We start from the raw sequence: 17,827 nt of genomic DNA, 5'->3' as shown, positions 1-17,827 counted from the left end.
ACTCGCATATCTATTTGCAAGCAAGTTGTAATCACACCTTGATAACCTCCGATAGCTCAATCACAGAGAACAAAGTTACTAAAGCGATAGGAAATGTGTTTAGTACCCGTGAAGCACCTCTGGAATACTGAACTCGTAAAGATGTTAGAGAAATTCCTCAGGCATGATGAGGAAAATTAAAGATGGAGAGAAAGGAGAGCTTGCTTTCATTGGCTTATGGTAACACTCTTGCAGCTAATCAAAGCCTTGTGATGTTTCCGAATTATTCAGGCAGGTAATTCTTTCAATAAAGTCTACGGTAATTGTCTGCATAAGACCACCCATTTAGCTCGGAAATTTTAATCCTTAATCTTCCATCTTGATCCACCATAAATCATATGTTCAGCTTCTGTGCTTAAACTCTGCTGCATAGCATCAAAAAGTAGCATGAAACCAGCCCAGGCCAGCATGGTGCAGCTCTGTGGGCAATTGCTTTTGCCTCCACGTAAGGAAATAGAAGGTTTTAAGCGGGAGTGGGCAGGAACGGGGCTCCTACAAGCAGCTGGGAGAGTAGCGGAGTTCGTGGGTCCATCCAGGATCTGCTCTCAGCCCTGCTGTTACCTCCGAGCAGAGCTGGTCCTCACCACCCAATTCCCAGGCAGGATGCAAAGCCCAGTGCATCTCCAGCCCAGCCCTTGGGCACAGCTCCCAGCACACCAATAGCTGCACTTAAGCTGCCCCAGGCAAGGAAAGCCCCGTGACCAAAACACGTGGGAGATCCAAGCACGTGTGCAGTCCTTTGCTGAAGCAGGGCTTGGCAGACTGAAGCATCCACGAGGTGCACATGCAGGGAAGAAATCCTATCATTCACGTTGACCAAGGGCCCTGCCTGCCTCGAATGGATGCTGCAAGCAGATCCTTTCCCAAGGCTTGAGATGGCTGTCGAACTCATGCAAAATACTTATTGCCCTGGGCTCACCGTTGGGATATTAGATCAAAGAGAGGGAGTGAGAATAAAGAATACTTGAGCGTAAGGAGACAGGGGACTTGCTTCTACCAGTAACCCAAACTGCAGACATTTTCACCTGATTTTAACAGGTAGAGAAATTATTTCTTCTGGATTCTCAGAGCAAGCACTAACCAAGCGTCAATGTCCTCAATGTGACTGATGCCATTTACTGACCGCTAAATAGGAAGATAAGGTTTAATATCCAGAGTAATTTGGCCACATTTGCTGCAGGAGTAAAACACCCATGAATGATGATCAGAACTATTTTTTTCTGACAGCAGAATGTGCAAATTCTTTTTAATAGCCCAGAAATCTATCTAACAATGCTAACAGGAGTCTGATCTGAATGAGTCTGTATTTATTATCTTTGAAAAGAGTAAAAAGAGAGGTGGTGTCACGGCAGTACCTGTTTCTGGTTTTATTATCAATCACCGCTAGAAACTTGCCTCTCTCTTTCAACAAGCAGTTGTCATTTCTTTTTTTTTTTTTTCAAAGGAAAATAAAAATGCTTTTTTTCCACAGCATTGCTTAAAGTCCTGGTTTTGATTCAAGCATCTCAAAATCTTGAGAATAATTGCAACATTGTGTGCTGCCAGCATTTGCAGTACAAACCTCTTCGTTTTTTTTTTCACACGTTATGTGAAAAAAGAACATTTTGCATCTCAATAGRCGGTTGTGGATTTGGATCATAAAGCACTAAGGGTTTTGATCTGTTCTGATTCCTGCCCCTTGTGTCTCATTTTTCTCATGGCTTAGAACAAAATAATAATGTGACTCATCTGTCACGAGTAATTTTTCATAACTTCTACCTATATTTTGGTGTGTGTCTAGAGGAGAGCCTTGGAGATGGTCAAATCTCAACATGATGTGGTCCTGGGTGACCTGGTCCAGGTCACCCTGTGTGAGCAGGGTGGGTYGGACCAGATGGTCTCCAGAGCTCTCTTCCAACCCCAACTATTCTGTGGTTCTGTAAATATAAGAAACATTTTAAAAAAGCAAGGTCACTTGATTCACTTTACTACTTCTTCACTTTAAATATCATAGATGTCATTTCGTGGAATACTGTAAAAGGAAATAATAAGTGGCAAAAAACTATTTCAAACTGATGGTCCAGAGCAAACCCCAATTTCAACAGAACCATTTACAAGGATGGTAATTATGCTTGGAAAGCTGGCATTTGAAACTGCCAATGGCAGTTCCAGGATGTCAACGTTTTCTGGTACAGTTTAGGAAATCCTATGTGGTGTGCTACTTCTGAAAGACCTAATTATGTGTACACATTCCTGTGACTTTTCTCCACTCCCAGACTTCTGTTCCACAGTAATTCTCTCACAAAAATCTAAAAAATTTATTAGAAAACAGTCCAAAGAATATCACAGTGAATTTGCTACATAAGCATTTGCAGCAACTGACCAGATTCCTTGTTTCTCCCCAAACCAGATCAAAATATTTTACTAAGTAGATCCAATTCAACAGAGACCTCACTCCACAGGAGTCATTTGCATTTCTGCTAGATACGGAATCAGTGGCACTTAAGCACATGCCTAAAATAGAGCTAATATTTTTCTGATTAGTGAACTGAATTAGGAGGCCATGCTGGTTTTGTTAGGAGTGTAAATATAGGGATTTTCTGCCTTTTTGCATGTGAATCGAATAGACTAAATAGTGTTTTCCTCAGCAGCTGCTACCTGCAGCGCGCTGAGTGTGAGAGAGGAGAATGCACCACAACTTACTGTATTGAAGTCGTGGTAAAACCCCTGCTCTCCCCTCTGAGAGTCCACACACATTTCTGTTCCTTCTGCACCACCAGGGAGGGCTCAGCCTGGCTTTGGAGGAATGGGAACCAGCGCAGGGCCAGGGCAGAGGCTYGGAGCGACCCGGCTGCAGCCGAGGGCAGAACGGGAGCTGTGACGGCCCTGCTGCCGCTCCGGGGCAGCAATGACCCATGATGGTAGAAACATCAAATCCTGCTCTCCCCAAGCACAGGAGAGCAGCTTGCCGTCCCATTACATCCCCTTCCTATTCAAAGCAAGCTCYGAATTGGGGACTTTTCCTTCCCTCACAGAAGAGGCTGAGCCCAAACCCCAAACCCACGCGAGCTGCAGAGAAGTTTGCATCCAGAACTGAGCTTTGGGGCCCGGAGTCACCTCCGAGAGTGCTCAAAGTGCCTAGATGTGATCTGAGCTACTGAGTTTAAAGGAGAGGACGTTTGCCCGGCAGGGCAAACCATGAAAAGCTGCTCTTCTTGAGGCTGGGAAGCAAACAGCAATGAGACGGCGGATGAGGCACTGGCAATTTCTGTTCTCCAGGCTATAGAGGCCGCACAGGAAAGACGCCAAACACACATTTCTTTATCCAACTGAGATGAATTGGATGAAACCAATTACAAATAATCTGCAGTGCTTGGGCAGTATCTCCTATCCCTTGATAATGGGATGTGAAATTGTTTTTCTCTCTCACTTTTTCSCTTGGCTGTTTGTAACACATAGCCTGCATTCCCTTTAAAAATAACACGGAACCACTCACCTTCTTCCTTCTTGTTTTCCTTCCCTCAAGTTTTTTCCTGTGGTGTCCTCACAGGGACGTGAGGATAATATTTCTTTCCAGCTTTCCTCCCAGCCCAAATGTCCTCTCTAAGGTTGACCTGGTCAGTGGCCATGACRGGGAGCAGGGTCATGCAGAGCCAGTGCTGGCCTGAGCCCGGRTGCCTGGGACAGCCCCACAGAGTCACAAGCCAAACCAGGCTTCTCGTGGCAAAAAGAGGCTTGTGTGAAGAAACATGAGAGGGAGCAGAGGCTTCTTAGCTGCTTCTCAAACCTCCCATCCTGCAGCTGCTGTTTGGAGAGGGGCCCACAGCACCTCTGCCGAAGTGGCAGGGACAAGACTCAGAGGGCCTCTCTGGAAATGAAAGCACAGCTTTTGATACAGAGTCCCACTGTGTCTGGATTCCCGAACCAAAGCACCTCACCACCATATCTTTAGTCCCACTTCAAACTGCTGCATGAGTTTTCACGAGCATTGCCCACCAGAGAAGGCCCCTTCAAGGGGACGAGCTGCCAGGTTCACACTGCTGGGCAGCAGACTTTGAACAAGGAGTCTGAATACAGAATTAAGAGACCAAGTTAAGCCACTTATATCTGAAAACCTTGGCTAATATTCTGTAATATTTCTGCAAAATAGGATAATTCCAACAGTGTGCCCATGCATTTGTTATAATCTCTTTTTTTTCCCCTCTCCCTCTAGGGGCAAGCTGAAGATCAAGGCAATATCCAAAGGACTAAGGCAAATAGGAAATCCAGGCCTCTCAAAGTGAAAAGCAAGCAAACTGTCCTTCTTCTGCCCTTTCCTGAAAGCTAAATGTAAGTATATCTACTCCGAAATCCTTAATGTCAAAACCAAAGTGCAAACGGTTAAAATGGAGCTTGTTTTAAACCTGTCACTGGTACAGGATTGGATAAGTTGTTCAAGTGTTTGCTATATTCTAGAGCATTTGATTTTCCCATGCAAGAATATTTGGTACATACTGTTTGGTGCTCATTGTCAGCAGCATTTTTTTTCCCCTAGACAATTTAGAAAACCTACATTTTCAGTCATTCTGCATTGTTTAATAGGAGAAAATGTGTAATTTGGCATTTCATGTTTGTTTGAAGAACTTTGTTTTGAATCTGCTTTTACAGCCAGGCAAGATAAAGGACAGGCTTCATTAGAAAAGTGATGCCAAAACCATCATATACTGAGAATACAACAATCTGTGATATTGAGATGCTTTTGATATCCCAAATGCATAACTACTAAGTCTGTTCTCACAAACACGCGCATGTAAAAGTAAAGCACACTAACATTCATTGGGAAATCCATGTTTAATGCTATGTTTAGTTTAGCTCAATCACAGGAAGAATATGTTAAACATCACTTCAAGCCTTAACGGAAAAGTTCCTGACAAGTAGACATTAGCTCATAGTATCCGCAGTCCTCTTCTGCCTATGACTATTGTCTGTTTTCGAGTGTGACTTTTGGAAGAAAAAATGCATTATTGCTTAACAAGCTGCATTGCAGTAGTGTCCTGCATTCTGGATTGTTTGGAGATAGCTAATTAAAAGACTCCACATGTGGACAGCGAGTCGATGCAAATCCCCAGGGCATTGAGGGCCTGGTGAGGATGCGCTACACGGACCCTACGTCTCTCTTGCACAGAAACCCTATAGAATTTAGCACCAAAATGAACCCGGCCGAATCCAACACTCCCCACTCCACAGCTGCAGAAAACCCGCTGTGACGGACACCCCGCTCGGTGCAAGCTCCAAGCCTCCTTGCACTGTGACCAGAGCAGGGTGCCGGGATGCGCAGCAGCCGAGGCTGTCTGCAGCGCCGGGGTGGGTTATCCTGCCCCGTCCCGGGCTGGATGCGCTGCGGGAACAAAGAGCAGCCAAGGGCTCCAGGCCATGGAGCGGTAACGCAGAGTGAAATCCTTTCCAGACAGTGCTGAAATTCTCCCAGAGCATCCATAAGAAGGTTTCAGAGCACAATCCACCCCGCAGTAAAAAACCCATCCAAGAGTGGCAGTTCACTCTGATAACTTTGCCGTAGAACCTCCACACTAGTGGATTAAAACAGCGTTTAAGAAAGTTGCTTTTTATATTAAGTAATTTCTTCAAACCTTTCCATAAATATCTTCCTGCGTTATATAATCATACCTATCGCTTTTAAATAGTATCATGTGTTTTTTAGCATCCTTTACCTACAGCAGATGAAATGGTAACATGAGCTGCTAAATACCCTTACCAGACAGTTGAAAGCAGCAACTGAACTGGCCATTAGAGACGTTACTTAGTACTTTTTATGCCTGACAAAATTGCTTGCAGAAAAACTCACAGTCCTCAACAATTCACAGATACCAAGACACACAAGAAAAAAAAAAAAAAAAAAGCCTAAAAGCAAGGAAAGTTGTGGGAAATGTGTGATTTCCTTTCTTTATATTATTTCCTATTTATGTATTTTATTTACTCAGTGAAGGGAGAGGCATTTTGGCAAACGGTCGGGTCGGGTTAGAATCATCCCTCAAATGAAAAGGAAACAAAGCCCTGTATCTGTAGCAGGAATCCTGAAAATTTTCAGACTTGGGCATCAACTCAGAGAGCCACTTGAAAGGCATTTGGGTCCAATAGAAGTCCTGAGCGCCGACCAAAGTCAACAACCTAATTGTCTCCGCTGAAACTGAGGCTGAGCTTTTGGGTTTCCTGTAACTAAATCCTGCCACAAACAGCTCTGCTAAGATTTTCCTCCAATAAAACAAAACGCAGCATATTAAGATAAATACAAGAGACAATGAAGATGAGTGTGTAGTTTCCAATGGGAGGCAGGAAGCGGATATTCAAAGGAAACTTGTGGAGCTATCGAAGTGAGAAGCCGGTCGGTTCTGAATGGCTGATGTGACAGTTCTTTAAGCATAAACAATCGGATGTCTGAAAGCAATCGCTAGGCTAAAGGATTTAAGTTTATTTTATGTAAGCAATAAGGTATTTTAGAAATGTACTCAGAATGTCTAGCTTGCTTCAGATTGCTTTGGCTTTTCTGCACTTTATTCCAGTGTCATGGCCGCCACAACCCCCCCGAATGTGGTATTTTAATAATATTTTTAGATTGAAAAAAGACAATTGAAACGAACAAAGAGAGAACTATTCAGAAAGGATGAAGAGTTTAACTTCAGACACACTAAGCCGATCAACAGAGTGAAACAAATTATTGTGCTGAATTCATAGGGGCTCAGTGAGGCGATACAACAATTTTATTGAGGTCTTATCATAAAATCAAAAGAAAACTTAAGTGTCTGAAAGTAATATTTCAATTTATATAGTCTCATACTCTTTCTCTCCCTTTTTTCTCCTGTTGAACTCCACTTTATACCTGTCAGTTTACAAACTTCACCAGCACAGTTGTCCTCAGTTTCTTCCACATCCTCCCATGCTTTATGCCCCTCCATTCAATCCTTGCTTCTCTGATAATAGGGATTAGTTTGCTCGCCTTCCTTTTCCTTCTCTGACAGGAAAGATGAAAGGATTAGGTGATTTTTAATGGAACTTAAGCCTCAAGTCACTTATGTCTTTATAGAACTACCTTATCTTACATTTATCCGTTGCTTGATTTTGAATGGGAGCAGTTGCCTAACTCCTTTAGCCACTCTTGCAAAACTTCCTTAGATTCCTCTCAGCAGTTCTGGATGGGAGGAAATTAAAGGGAAATTACAAAAAGAAAAATCCTTTCCAAATGTAGCAGTGCTTTTCAGTAGCTCAGAAATTCACTTTCCTGTTGCTGAATGTGGCTTGTTTAACCAAGCCAAGCATTACTGTGAGTAAACCAAATGGTTGGGTTGGTTTGTGTTTTGAGGAAGAGGGGATTGTTTGGGGTTTTGGTAGCAGTAATTGACACAGAAAGCTGTAAAATACTAAAAGGGAAGAAGATAGATTTGCCTTCATGAGTTCCTTAGGCTGAACAGACAGATTTTCTAAAATGGGCAGCAGATCTTTACACACGATAGCAGGAAGTTCAAGGAAGACCTAAGCGACATGTCTGCCTGATTTGGGAAATTGTTGCACGAAACAGGAGTATTGTTATGGGTTTTTCATTAAGCATAAATCCTACTATTTGTGTAGCACAGGCAAGGGGGTCTTGGGAAGCTCTGAAAGGTGGAGTTTGTTGACGGATAATTCAGTAACAGCAATGTACAGTGTACGTTGCTGCAGTCATCACTTTGCTAATGTCTTCCACCCACTTTTCCACAGCTTCTATGTCCAAAGAAAACTAGTATGAAGTGAACAGTCTCCTCCAAAAATCCCTACGGGTCTAATTTATCAAAGTAATCTTTCGTTATGGAATTGCTGGGTTTCTTTAGGAAACATCGGGGTATTTACTTTGCAGCAGTCTCTCAGGAAATGCTGCTTTGCTATACCATTCTCTACACCATAAAGAGTTCAGGACCTTCATTGAGGTCTTTGTCATGTAAAATTCAGGGTTTGCTATTGGAGAATGATGTCAAATTTGAGATACAGTCAAGAATTGCCCAACTGATAATGATAGTTCATGAATGTATCAGGTTAGTAAATCAGTCACCATCCAGCAAATTCTTATATAGTTCAACCTCCTGTTTACTTTCAAAGGAATTCAATAAAGTTGTTGGCGTTTGCTTGAAAAGCCAAGTTTAGGGATATTTTTATCCCGCTTAAACTAGGATATCCTGTGCCAAAAGTGTGCAACATCACAATTCATAGCAATCTGCCATAGGAACAATTTCTGGCTCATACACCTGCAATGTGCCCTGTACTTGTTCCGGCCAGCTCGTGACGGACAAAGGGCAGGTGAATAGCAGAAMACAGCGCTAAAATCAGGGATATTTTAGCTGAGAAGCTGACCCAGTATTTACCAAATGCGTTTTGAGGCTGTTTACTCATGGTGGCCTGCGGATATTGCTGGTGTAAATGGGAGACGGTGCAAACGGGGCAGCTCCGCAGGCACGTGGTGCTGGCGCGCGGTGTGGGAGCGAGCGCCCCGGCAGCCCGTGGCTGCAGAACACTTGCTTTGTGCACAAACAGCAAAGCTCAGGCCTCTCCGCTTGCATTAGGGGTGTTTTTCAGCAGCCCACAACATGGGGACTCAGCCTTGTGAGTGTGCAGTGGGCCTGGAATGTGCTCAGGTCCCCCCTCCCGGGCGGCATTTGTGGAGCTGACTCTCGATACACGATAAACTGGAAGGGGAAAGAAAAGGCAACAGAGCAAGGAGTCTCTGCCGACAGTGTAAATAGAAACCTGAGGTTAGTGGACAAAGTTCACAGCTTGCAATGAAAGGTCACAAGGATTTCAAGCATTTTTGGTATTTTGTCTCTGCTGTCTGCACAACATCAAGCAAAGGAAAAAGCCCTCACAGACAGTTTCCAATTCTGCACACTTGGCACCTCAGCTCATCCTGAAAGAACATGGGAAGCTCTGTGTTTGGCACTCCCTGATTACTTGAGGACACGCCATCCAAACAAGGTTTAACACTTATTCATCCTCAGCTGCCCTGGTGTTTTTTCATCTGACATTTGACAATCTAAAAGGCTTACCCAGCTGCAGTTAATCCACGGGGTCTGCAGCTTTGTGGCTGAAAATGCAGCATTGGGTTTAGCTGGATGAGGAACAGGTCCAAAACATTAACTCTTCACAAGTGATATCCCCCTTTTCCCATGCAACACATAGTCACATTRAAGTGTCAAGTGCTTTTACGAGAAATCTCCTGCATTCTGCAGCTGAACCCAAGGAGACTTTCAGGGGTCTGATTTTTATGATGATTTTTATTACAGTTCCCATCTGCAGTGAGTTCATTCTCTCCTCTGCATATTGCTATAACATCTCCTTTAGCAAGGGTGTAGCTTGGTGAAACAGTGACCATGACTATTTTATTTCCTAAGCTCAACTAACTGTCAAGCAAGTGGAGCCTGTTCTCCTGCAGGTATATAACCTTGGATATCTAAAAAACATTCTTATTATTTATGTACCTAGGAAGTGAATGCAACCAATGCTTTCTCATAAAATCTTTACTTCCAATATTTCAGGCTTGTACTGCCAAAGCAAGAAACCCAGTGGGCTACTTCCACATTMATTTTCTCTGAGGATGGGTCTGCCCCAGCTTGGACTATTCAAAGACATCTTAAGAGGGCGAACAGGATTAAATGGTAAAAATAGATTAAGTTTGAGCTAAATTTTTCTAAAGTGAGTTCTTCTAATCTTCCTGAGGGGCTTTTACTTCAAGTTGCTATCCTTGCAACCCTGACCCATCTCAAATGGCAGCACATAAGGAGCTCGCTGTGTGCACTGTGAGAACAAGCGCTCAAGCCCAAGGGGGATCCCACAGGTGCCTGGCGGGGTTTCTCCATGGAAATTTAACTACATGGGGACATGGCCTATCTGGCAGTGTTTCCAACTACAAAGGTCTAGACACTTGGCCCACCTTGTGCTTTAAGCTCAGGCAGTTTACCTGCTACAGGTGCTGTGAAACTAAAAGAACCAAAATAGAGGAGAATATATCAGAAAAACAGGTGTGGCTGCTGTGAAGACCCAAATGGCTTTCCCCCGCCCGCCTCCTTTAGGCTCCAGCTATAGCACATCTCCTGGCCATAGCTCTTGAGCACGTCTAAATATTTTGCTTTATCCATCTAACACAAACCTTATCAGTGGTCCAGGACTACCTGTAGGATGAGAAAGCCAAATGGCAGCAGTACAGGCTACTTTTTCAATCTTATGTTGTGGTTCTTGTGCACACATACAAGATGAGTACTTCCACTCTACAGAGATTTACCTTGATAGCCTCAGCCCACAAGACCTTACTCAGAAACTATCAATGTACAAGTGTCTAGGTCTGTATCARAACTGCAGGTCAACCAGGTACCACGTTACTTGGCCTCCGAGTAACAGAAGGACTCCAAACAGTAGAAGTTCCCGGATGAGAGACCCAGCCTTGAAGGACAAAAATAGGATTTAGGAGCCTTCCTGCCAAGTATGGCAGGAACAAACAGCGCTATCARCTATCCACAATAGTGGGCAGCGGTGAGTTTTGGGGAATAAATAGTCACTTGTTTCTGAAAGGGATAATAAAACAACAGCAACATCAAGTAGAAATAGCAGGGGAATAGCAGCAGCAGCAAAGAAACTTTAGGAACACGAGGAATACCTTCCCGAGACAGACTAATGATGCATCAACMGTAGTCCCTTTCTGAACGGTACAAAAGGAGATGCTGTTTAGGGGGCACATGGAAGGTCCTTCTGTGGTTCATACCCAGTGGGCACCACCAGCAWCCACAGCAGGAGATCTAGGTGATGCCACAGCTGCCTCTGGCAGCAGGTTGTAACTCACCATGCACCTACCCAAAGCAGTGCTTTGTTGTACCTGTTTTAATACAATCCTCTGCCATTTTCATGTATGCCCTTGGCTCTCTATTGCAATACATGATGAAAGCAGTGCTGCATGCACCATTTATACCCGCTTTGGGATTTTTCAGATCCAAATCACATTACCCCTCGGGTTTCCTTTCTCCAAACTGATACACCACAGCCCTTCCAGCCTTTCCTTCTAAGGCAGCTGCTCAATTCCACTGATTTAGTTGCACTTTCTCCTCAGTTTCTCTCTCTCTCTCCTACATGGCCTTCTCAAGACACCTATTTCTGTATCTTGAGTTACAAAAACATATTTTGTTCTTGAGTTCCTTCATTGGATTCTCTTTAYAGCACCTGGAACCAAGTGTGTGTTCTGCCTGGCTTAAAAGTATAATAAATGTCCATACAGATATTCAGTGGTTGTGAATAACTAGAGACAGATAATCTATGCAGACAGTCCTCCTCTGACTTCCTTTCCCCTCTCAGTTTTAGCTGCATATGGAGGATTTTGCTCTTAGGCACAGCAATACYGAGCAGAGCAGAATAAATCCCTGGGATTGAAGCAGTCTGTTACCTCCTCCTACYCCTCCACACATGGAACATAAACACTGTTTCATGTATGATTAAACCTAGATGGGAATGAACCTGACCCCTCCATGGGAGGTATAACTGCATCTCAACTGCGGGCACCCTGAAAAGGCTCTCTCTTTCTGCCCTAAGTATGGAAAGATTACGATCAAAGAGCCGYTCTTCACCCTTTCTTACCAAGCAGCAGCAGAGAAATCTGTGCAGGTTTCTGTGCACTCAGAGCAAAGCACATTCCAACACAGCAGACTGTTAAGAGAGCTAGAAAATAAATTTCATGGCCTTTGATGAACCARAGAAAGCTTTTTTGGGGAAAAAAATATTAAAAGACAAGACACCAGAAAGGAATGAAATCTGTTAATGCTCAAGTCATGTCAGATTTGTCATTGTCAATACCATAAATARGCTGTTTGCAAGCATGACCATGTCTGTTGATGTCTGCAATAGCTGGGGATGACAGAGCACTCGCAAAAGGCTCGAATGCACACTGTTAAAATAAAAAATTGTGTCTTTATCATAAAGAAATCCTTAAAGTTCATTGTGACATGCCTGGTGCTTCTGGCCCCTGCAAGAATATGCCCCAGTAAACGCTGGGTGGAAGCGCTGCCATGACCAGTAGCACCTCTATAAAGGCTGTATTTTTACCATTTTGCTTAAAATAATATTTTTTTTAATACAATGATGCCATTTTTATAATAATATTAATACCTGAAGAATTAGGCTGGGGCCGCTGGTGCCGCGCGCTGGAGCGGGTCGCTCTCGCCACCTTTGGGGCAGCTCCCCTCGCAGGACGCGTGTCCCGTCGCGGAGCTTCCCGGGAAAACCCGGCACATCTCCCACGCCGGCGCTCGCTCCGAGGCCGTGGCGCTTGTTGACGCTTAGATGTGGGCGCGTGGTGAAGGGCATTCGTCCCTGCAAGCCCCTTGGGGAGGCGACGGGCTCTGTGTCTCCTCTGTATCTGCTCGCAGCCATTTCTCACCCTCGTTACAAATGAGGATGCATAAATAGCTGCTTTTCTCCTGGGAGAGTTTCAGGGACTGCACCTGGACTCCCATCAGAAACATTATTTAAGACAGGCTTTAAATACCAGGTCCCTTTGCAGTAGGGCTTACAAAACWGGCTGTGCCCGTAAGAGCCCATGGTCCTGAGCTGCCACATGTGGGGGGCATTTGCTTTGAGTCCACAAGGCCACCAACATGTGGCTGCAGTGCTAATGAGAAAAACATCAAATCATGGTTGCATAAAGTGCAGCTCATCCTTAGGAATAAAAATATTTCCTTTACACAACCACACAAACAGCAGCCTCTCCAGTGCTTCTGAGCTCCTCCACTGCCACGCGTGGCATCATGGACTGAAGACACGAATGCGCTAGAAAGCTGATGTAATTAAGCACAAAGGAGGGGAGGGGGATGCTTGTTTGTAGGTTTAAATAGTGTTATGTACTGTGTTTATTCAGAAGAGGCAATAATGCAGAAGCAGCAATTACACAGAGAATTTGTCTACTATGCTGAAGATCCCAGGAAAATTATGGCCAGTTTACAGYTTTATCTGACCTGCAAATAATATTCCAATTAATATGGACGAAGGAGAATGAGCAATATGAATAATTACTTCAGACACTATCATAGATAYAAAAATCCAAAAAGTGGCAGAGAAAATACAGCACCTAGCATGAAAAGCAGCTCTAATCCTGGTGTCCTGAGACAAATCCATCTGATTTTGCTTGAACAAGCCACATGCAGACCATGTCCTGCTTTAATTTCTTTTTTTGGCCTCAGCTGTAGTGTTTATCTTGAGCGCTCAGCTTCTTGACAAATACATTTTGAGAAAACCTTATTCTTTCAGCTCTCCTAGCCCTGCAGAGAACCTGAATAAATGTGCCTGGCCGTTGAGACTGACTTGTGGTCTCCATATGATTTTATTTAAAGTTAGAGGTTCACAGAAACAGTTGCAGAAGACAGAAGAACTGGTGCCAATAAAAGTGTTTTCCCTCCCTAAACTAACATCATACGCATTCACAAACATGCGAAAGATAAGAAAAGATAGATTACTTACTCTAACACTCAATAAAACACATAGTGCACTTCTTGCAAGATCCTTCAAAGTTAAATAAGGAGTTTAACCCAATTTAACCATGAGAGCTGTGGCAGAGAGGCCAAGCRGGGTAATATCCACACCGTACCGCAGAGGCATCCAAGCTTTAACTTGGAACCAGGTAGCATGGATGGATACCACAAAGCAGCAGGGCTACAATATCCAGTGTCCAGCACAGGCTGCTTTGCCAGATTCACCCTGTTCTGGCGCTGTGGGGCCCATGGGGAGAAATGGTGCTCTAAGTAAGTTCCGTAAGGGTGCACTCTTACACATCTAGCCAGAGCATCGGCCCCACATTTCAGAGATAGCAGCTGTGGGAATCTGCATTATATCTGAAGTATTTTGACTTTTCTGGACCTAGACATTGCCACCTCAGCTCCTTTCTGCTGTGTGTGGTTTGGCAGCACACAGCTGGACAAAGTCATAGATGAAGATCTTGAAATGCAGTAGCCTTCAGACTGTGTCTTCCTTGGGAATCATCTATATTTTACTAACAAGAAGAAGCACATGGCTCCACTGCAACTCTTTACAAATATTTAGGACCACTGCTTTTGGTCAATGAGGCATCACCACCAAGCACAGCCCTCAGCTGATAGCCCTGAGGGCTGTGCTGCCATCCAGAGGGACCTGGACAGACTGGAGGACTGGGCGGTGAGAAACCTCATGAGGTTCAACAGGGGCAAGTGCAGGGTCCTGCACTTGGGGAGGAATAACCCTGGACACCAGTACRGATTAGGAGTTGACCTGCTGGAGAGCAGCCCCGCAGAGAGGGACCTCGGTGTCGTGGTGGATGACAAGATGACCATGAGGCAGCAGTGTGCCCTGGTGGCCAAGAAGGCCAACGGGATCCTGGGGTGCATTAAGAAAAGCGTCTCCAGCAGGTCGAGGGARGTGATCATCCCCCTCTACTCAGCCCTGGTGAGGCCACATCTGGAGTACTGCGTCCAGTTCTGGGCTCCCCAGTACAAGAGGGATGTGGAGCTGCTGGAGAGAGTCCAGCGCAGGGCTACCAGGATGATCAGGGGCCTGGAACATCTGCCATATGAGCAAAGGCTGAGGGAGCTGGGTCTGTTCAGCTTGGAGAAGAGGAGGCTGAGGGGGGACCTGATCAGCGTGTATAAATACCTCAAGGGAGGCAGTGAGGAGGAGGTGGCGGCCTCTTTTCAGTGGTGGACAGTGATAGGACTAGAGGAAATGGCTTCAAACTGAAGCATCGGAAGTTCCACGGGAACTTAAGGAAGCATTTCTTCACTGTGAGGGTGACAAAGCACTGGAACAGGCTGCCCAGAGAGGTTGCGGAGTCTCCTTCTTCGGAGACCTTTAAAACCCGCCCTGTGCCACGTGCTCTAGGTGACCCTGCGTGAGCAGGGGGGTTGGACTCGATGACCTCTGAGGTCCCTTCCAACCTTGGGCATTCTATGATTCTATGATTAGCAAGACTGAACGATGACCAAGTTTCAAGTGTCATTTGTAGAGTTTAACATTTAGAAGCTCTGGGTCTTCCCATGCCTTTTTTTTTTCCCCCCACTATTTTTCCTTTGACTGTACACAGATCAAGCACGACAGTGTGTGTAGCCAACACAATATATGTGATCGCTTTGGTTAAAGTGTAAAAAAGCTACAGTCACACTTGCCCATGTCATGTTATTTGGCAAAGCTAATGATGCGATTAAATAGGTCCAAATATCAAAAACATATGTATATGCTTACACTTATACTTTTCCTTTTTCCCCGTTTTCAAAATGACRCTTTTGTTAGAGAAGAGCAGTCAATAAGCTTTACATGTACTGGTGGCCTTCTGCAACCCAACTGTTTCCCCATGAGAATGGCGAGAGAAGTCCCAGTGCACAAATAACCTCAAGGGTTTATGGCAGCTCYGATTGTGGCGCTGATGCTCGGCCTGCAGGGCTCCAAGAGCCCACGGAGACACAGGCCCATCCACAGGTGCCGAGTGGGTTGGCCGCTACCAGCAGTTACACCACAGCCAGCAACATGAGCRGAGCTTTCGCAGCCCAACTCCTAGTGCAACTTAAGGACCTTTGAAGTGAAGTGCTGATTTCATGAGTGTTTAAAGCAAGTTTCTGCAGGAAATGGGATCCATATGCATGTTTTCTTGGGAGCTCCTTGGAAAACAGTAATGGTCAAGCCCAAACTTAAGTATGTATTTTTAATCTGACAGATTTACTTCATGGATTCCTCCCTCTTTCTGCCTGTATGGCTCTGTATCAGAGATCCAAAGGCAGTCTTCGTGTAGTTAAATGGCATTTTTGTCACCAACTAAAAAAGGGATACCAGATATGTGAAATAATGTCTGTTCTCATCAGATTTGTATCCAATTTCCAGGGAGAATCAGGGATAGTGTTGAGTAGATGAAAAAATGATCAGAAGAAAACCAAGTATTACCTTTCAAATAAAAATTAAAGGAAGCAACTCCCTCACTTATCTTCCAGCTCATCTTAGGAAATCTTCCTTTCCTAAGATAGAGGCGAGGCAGATAAAGTTAGTCATTTGTGACATCCCGYTAAATATCATCAGGAGAGACCCACAGGTCTCTAACGTAGTAAAACAGCCTCTGTAACAACCCCTGTTGCTCCCCTCACAGCACACTGGGAGCTGAAGAATATTAATATCAATAAATGGAGTCCATAAAGGAACTAGGGCACAGCACTAGTGTTTATCAGGGTTATAAATCTGAATTAGCTCCACTGCAGACAATGTGTTACCAAAATCAAGGACAGAATTTGGGTCAGTAAAGGATACCTGTTTACTTAGCTACACAGTAGTATACCAGAGTTTGGGTATTTTTATGCTAATACAAACCAGACTAATTCCACTTTCACTGCCTGAAAATGGGGATTTCATAGATCTAAGCTGACATTTGCTCCTTGCCAATACATTTTACATTGGCACTTGCTGTTGGAAAGCCCAGTTTTTCCTGCTGCCAAGAATGTAATAACACTCAGCCAAATTCTACAGTTATTAATTGAGCTAAATCTCATTGTGCTTTTGCTTGATTAAGACAGTCTACTGTCTGGGTATATAAATATTTTATGATTCAAACCCAGACAGTTAATAATTGGAAAACAATATATAGGCTTTCTTACATGGTTCTCAAGAAAAATTGATGGAATTGTCTGTATACATCAAATTGCTCATCCACACAACTGACCAGTTCCCTAATTATTGAATTTCATGTGCTTCTAATGTTGCTGATGTCACTTGAGAAAACTGTACCTTTTTTTAAAAAAATAACAATTGCAAAAGCCTGAATTACTGAAGTCTAGGAAATTCATTAAAAACTTAAAAAAATATTTAGCAATGTAATCAATATACAAGAACTGATGGGATAACAATTTTTCAAAGTTAGTTGTTACCACTTAAAATTTACCTTCGTATCTATTTAGATTGCTCTATTTTGTGTCACAGATCTTTGCAAATAGAATTACTAAACAAACCTGTACAGAGTCAGAATGATTCATAAAAACATTAAGCTTTGACAACCATTTTTAGCTTTCTCCTACCCAAAGGCTGCAAGGTGTCAAGGAAATACTAGTCAGGAAAATTCAACAGTATTGTTTCAATAACCTGGCATTTCTGAGTATAAAATAAGTAGCTTTTTCTTCTTTTCTGTAAGAACCACCAATATATTGAGTATGGGTCTTCAAAGGAGCTCAGTCCTGCAGCATCCTAGTGCCCTCATATTTAATTTGAGTATTTTGCAGCAATTTTTAGGGAATACAGCTCAGGCCTTAAAAAAAGACTGTCTAAACAAACTGTCTAAACAAACGGGCTGTAATTACATACTCCTAATACAGTTAAACAAATCTTTCACAAAGTGCAGAAATATTTTAATACATGCTTTCTGCTAACATCTGAAATTTCTCAACCTAACACTAAATTAACTGAGAATTAAAATAAGCGCATAATTCCACAAAACAAGCAGATATCATTATGAGCACTGTTAATACCCATTCTCCTCCTGAACCATAGAATCCTAGAATCACAGAATGCCCAAGGTTGGAAGGGACCTCAGAGGCCATCTAGTCCAACCCCCCKGCTCACGCAGGGTCACCTAGAGCACGTGGCACAGGGCTGCGTCCAAGAGGGTTTTAAAGGTCTCCAAAGAAGGAGACTCCACAACCTCCCTGGGCAGCCTGTGCCAGGGCTCTGTCACCCTCACTGTCAAGAAGTGTTTCCTTAAGTTCCTGTGGAGCTTTTAGTGCCTCAGCTTGAGGCCGTTTCCTCTAGTCCTGTCGCT

General features: G+C 43.9%; 1 protein-coding gene across 1 annotated transcript in view; it reads left to right on the top strand.

The window, feature by feature from the left end:
• The first annotated feature begins 4,257 nt into the window (after positions 1-4,257).
• Positions 4,258-17,827, top strand: part of COL8A1 (collagen type VIII alpha 1 chain) — a 30,118-nt gene continuing 16,548 nt past the window's right edge. Inside the window, exon 1 of the mRNA XM_026035864.1 lies at positions 4,258-4,347. The gene's annotated coding sequence lies outside the window, so the exon portion shown is untranslated. The remainder of the gene's footprint in view (positions 4,348-17,827) is intronic.

This window comes from Nothoprocta perdicaria, unplaced genomic scaffold (genome assembly GCF_003342845.1).
Source record: "Nothoprocta perdicaria isolate Ctin4 unplaced genomic scaffold, notPer1 scaffold_169, whole genome shotgun sequence".
Taxonomy (NCBI): domain Eukaryota; kingdom Metazoa; phylum Chordata; class Aves; order Tinamiformes; family Tinamidae; genus Nothoprocta; species Nothoprocta perdicaria.
Note: the sequence above shows the minus strand (reverse complement) of the source record. Positions and strands in the feature narration are given on the sequence as shown.